The sequence below is a fragment of the Mastomys coucha genome, unplaced genomic scaffold (genome assembly GCF_008632895.1).
Source record: "Mastomys coucha isolate ucsf_1 unplaced genomic scaffold, UCSF_Mcou_1 pScaffold1, whole genome shotgun sequence".
In the NCBI taxonomy this organism is placed as follows: Eukaryota; Metazoa; Chordata; class Mammalia; order Rodentia; family Muridae; genus Mastomys; species Mastomys coucha.
The window spans coordinates 80,777,745-80,783,103 of NW_022196891.1; positions in this window are offsets into that span (position 1 = coordinate 80,777,745).

The window sequence follows — 5,359 nt, forward strand, 5'->3', positions numbered from 1 at the left end:
ACAAATTCAGATAAATTGAAATCATGTAACTTTTCTCATCATAATGCAATAAAAGTTTAAAAAGAAAGGGGTGGTATTCCTTGTTGTAAATAAAATCTCCACTCTGGCTTATAGTATTTCAAACTGTAGGTTTGGCTAAGAAAATTCCACCCTTGAGGGATGGATTTCTTCTATTCTATAATGAAAATTAATCAGAAGTGCATGTTCCTGGAGATTTAAGGGCTGTGCCCCAGCAGTGATCACAAATTCAACAAAATAAATGCTGAATGAACCCCTGGGCAGTCAAGTTGACCATGTCTAAGGCATAAATTACTTTCAGCCAATGCCAGCACCATGTCCCATAGCACATACTTTATAACTGTTTCAACCAGATTCACCAACAAGCTTCTCTTATCCTGAACAAGCCACCCTTTTCCTGAGTTTTTATGTCATTACATGGGAAATGAATGCCTCATGTTGGATGATACAAAACTCTCATATTCTAGAATTCACGTCTCAGCCATTAGTTCTATAATACATGTTTGATAGTTTATAGTTCATTTCAGAACAACATCTGGTCAATAAATAATTATTAATGACAGGAGAATTCTTAGAGATCCCTCGTTTGATCGCTGTCTGCATGTTAGTGGGCTAAGACCAAACACAGAGGATCAGCATTGCAAAATTAATTCTATAATTGCTTTGTCATGTTGTTTGTAAAATGGAAATAATAAGTACTCAGTAATCGGTAATTAATATCAAGCTAAGATATTAATTGATACCACTGTATAAGGCTTCCTGAATAACACAGTGACTCTGAAAATATGTTTATAAAATTGACCATCATACTGACAAAATACAAATGTTGTGAATTCCACTTTGACTTTCCATCCAGTGTTACCTGCCAAAGAAATCCCCTAGTAAGGGAAAAATACAGAAATGCACCCCCGAGTATCAGGAACAATACCCCAAACCCCTAAAACTTTGAGAAAGTTTTTCAGCTAAAGAGACTGTTAGAAAGGGAAATATGAATATGTAGGAAAATAAGAACCTACGACTTCTCTTTAGCTGGGACATACAAATGCAAAACCTCTAAGAAGACTTCAAAAGTGCATGTCATTTCTCGTTGCCTGCATGTCCCCATATAGCAGAGAGTGTGTAGCTTTCTGGCTGGGCTGAAGAACAAGAACTTGAAGTTAATAAGCAAAGGGGAGTTTGCATCCAATCTAAATCCAAATCCACATGCAAACATGCAAGTTCAATTTGCAAACTGGAATCAGAGTCAAATCCTTCTTAGGCTTGCCTATCTCTAATTAGCAGCTAGTTAGCCCCTGTGTCAGCTAGGCACAGCCACGGCAGCGGGTGCCGTCGGTCTGATAAGGACTCATCTAGGGAAGAGCACAATTCCTCAAACAAGAAACACCCATCATCTCCCACGGCAGTTCAATTACTTTGGCAGATATAGGAAGAGTGGGGGATATTTTATGGGGTAGAATATGAATCTGCAAGGAGGGATGCAATTTTCCTTGAGAGGACAACGTATAAAGGGAAATTAGTCAACTGTAGCGTCTCAAAATTCCTTATTGCAAAATGAAGTAGAGTCTCACTAGAGTAATTGTGAGCTGAGGAAGGATTGGCCTATAAAGGAAGAAGGCTGTGGCTCTTGAAGAAGTTGAAAACAAAGACACACGATTTTCATGTTCAATGTGGGACACATTTGGGGAAAGCCTTTATGTGCACATAGAAGTGGACTTCTTTTGCCGTGTAGTCTCCATGATGCAACAAACATCACACAATAGATAGGCGTATGCCGGTTACTCCTCTGGCTGCTGAGATCAGCAGAGTGACTCTCCTGTTGGTTCTATCCTGGCTCATCCTTTACACCACCATCTCCTGGCAGCTTAAGCGAGCCTAGAAGGTGGAAGATGGTCTGTCTCAATCATGACTGGAACCTTGCTATCGATTGTCAATGGGGCTCAGTCTATGTGGCTGGGCTCATTCAGTTTTCTCTCCTGGGTCTCCTTGCAGTGCGAGGAAAAGTCTGAAGGAGTGAAATGGGAAAGCTCTGAGATCTCACAGGTCTCCTCCAACCATGCAATAGCTGTGCATTCTTCTGGTCATAAGCTAGGCCCCATCTGGATGGTAAAAAAAAAAAAGATAAGCTTCATCTCTCAGTGAAAGGAATGGAAAGATAATGGAGGAGGGATGGACACAGAGGCTATTATAGTGATTTACATGCTATGGTATCCCAGGTTGGTAGGTTCACCTAGCCCAGGCTGACCTCACACTCTCAATCCTTCTGTCTTGGTCTTCCCAGCACATACATGAACATACATGAAGTATCATATACATGAACTATCACACTCAACCAATAATCTGCATACTGCTACCCAATGTATAAAGCTGACAGAGTACTCTCTCTCTCTCTCTCGCTCGCTCTTTCTCTCTCTCTGTGTATGTGTGTGTGTGTGTGTGTGTGTGTGTGTGTGTGCGCGCGCGTGTGTATCTATATTCTCATAGTAGAGAATGTTAGCCATTGCCCCCACTGTTAGACTTCACAAGGGGATAATCTTTTAAAACATGTGGTTCCCCACTCTCCCTGCCAAATCCCAAACACTGGATTGAGCAATTGGATCTTGTTGATGTACACAATACTTTGGGGTTCACTTCTAGCTCCATCCTTAGCTATCAAGAGTAAATGAATTTTATGATACTTTGGAACCTGGAACAGGCATATGACATTAGAATGCAGAAAGGAATCCCACTTTTTTGAGCCTCCAGTGACATTTTTCCTTGTATTTCTTCATTCCATATAACCTTTGAAAGTATACCTATTAATAGATCTTACTTTCCCACAGGATATAGTTTAAAGGTCAAATAGCTCCTTTGATTGGCATTCAAACTGGGCATAACAGGCTGAAAAAAAAAATCTGTCATCAGTAAAGACCTGTAAGATGCTCAAAAGGAAAACTGTGTGGATAAGCTATGTCCAGTTTATTCTTTTAAGTTTAGCTATTAGATAGTGCAGAATGTCTTGATTGAGGCAGCATAAATAAAATGACAGAGAATGGGAGAATCACTTGAGAGAAGCTCCTTCTACCTGATAGTGAACATTAAAAATGGAGATGCAAGGCCCTTTGAAGATGGCTAAGTAAGCAAAGGGCTTGCCTTGCAAGCAAAGGGGCATGAGTTCAGTCCCCAGAAAACATGCAACAAAAGCCAAATCATTGGATTATGTGATTCTAATCTCAGGGCTGAGGAGGCAGAGACAGTCAGATACCTGCTTCACTGGCCAGCTAATGTAGCTTACAGTGAATCCCAGACTAGTGAAAGACCGTCTCAAAGAAAGTGGTGCCTGAAGAATGATACCCAAGGTTGTCCTCTGACATCTCCACACATGTGCACACATATACATGTACCCCTGTACACACACACACACACACACACACACACATGCACACACACAGTATACATGTACATGCTTGCATGCAAAACACAAGAGAGCTTAGATTTCATAGCTTTGGATGTTTAAGCTGGATTAGCATATTTATTACTGGATAGAGACACTCAGATTGGTACACTCAAATCAGCTATGCTCACAAAAGAGACTCTAGAATGAAATCATACGGCAAAGCCCTTACATAACCATTTTGGATGTGATAATGCTAAAGATTCTGAGATCATAACCTGGTTGGAAAGAGAAGAGCATTGTGGCCATTTAGCAATGTCTGCCCTGGGCTTAGGAATGGGAGTAGAGTTGGCACCATCCATATTCGTCATTCCTGGTAGAGTCTATGGAATATTCTCCCCATCCTGGCCTGGTTCAAGTGTCTCCTACCTTCTCAAGGCTTAGCTTATCTTAGTGCCTGCTCCTCACCTCACTGCAACTGTTACTGATCTCCATTTGTACTTTATCATCCATGATTACCTTTCTATTACCCTGCTGGTGGGATCTTGCTCTGTTTTCCCTTCCACTATTTTGTGAGCCTTGTTGAAGGAATTCAGATGGAACATACATAGTGCAGTGTAGAAGATAGGAGGGTTTTTTTTTTTCAAGATAAAGTAGAGACACGCTCAAGGGGTGACAGTGAACAGTAGCCAAAAAAAAACTGTGCCACCCTCCGGTGGTTTTAGGCAGATATCATATTATTTCCCAAGTCCCTGGAAAAGACACTTTTTCCTGAAGGGTATTTGCCTATTTGGGTGATTGACAGGTCAATTTAATTGATCCTTAAGAGAGGGGACAATGATAGATCTTTGTGTTGTTGTTTTTAATGGAAAAAGCTTTAGCTAATGATTTTACAGACACTTTAGAATGCCATATCTCAACCCAGGGCCAGAGGTGAGACTCAGATCCCATTCTTCTGATCAGCAACTAGGACACTATAGTTTATAAGTGACTGATCATGAATGAAAATGAGATGTACAGCCAATGACTGCCAAACCCTCTCACATCTGACTAGCTACCTATCAATACCCCCAACTCACAGGGTGCCATGGCTTGGTTCTATTCTTACTAGCTTGATGTTCCCAGGAGCTAGCATTGTCCTGATACCACTGAGGGTTCTACCAGTTCTATTTTTTAATTGAACCTTCTTCCATAAGCTTTTAATAATTTCATTAGGTTGACATGCTTTGAGACAGCTCTGGGAGAGACATGCCATTAGCCCTAATTTTTTCCTGTAACAACTAAATTCTCCTGGGGAGTGTCTATGCAAACTAGCTAGAGTGAGATCTTATTCAATGATTGTGAGAAGATGGATACATACAGTATTGCAAGCTACACTTACAACACTGAGTTGCGTGCATGCAAGAAGAGCATAGGAGAACTGAGCCCTGATATGCCCTCATAGGAATGCACAATAGTGAGTGAAGATGACAATCCATTATGCACGAACATGAATCTCTGTAATCCCAGAAATCTGAGGCTGGGGTGTGAGGATCCTGAGCTCAAAGCAGGTCAGGATGTATAACAGGATCTTATCTTGCAACAAGGCCAAACCAAACCAAACCAAATCAAGAAAAATCACCAAACAAGATAGATAAAGATAGATAAACCCAGTCCATAGACATCGAGAAATTGTAATTTAAGTGAGAACTAAAATGTTATTATTATTTTTTTTGGAAGACAGTGGCATAACTCATGCTATCTCAAAATCTCTGTTCTGTAGTTTAATGACTGAAACAGCTGACAAGATAGAGGGCAAAGGGGTGCTTATAACCCTTGTCTCCAACAAAGGCTGAGCTCTAAAATATGAAGAAACTCAGACAACTTGGTTAAAAGAACAAAATAACCTAATAACGTAATTTGAAAAATAGACTAAGGGCATGAATAGGAATTTCTGCAAACATATACAAATGGCCAATAGGTATATGAAAA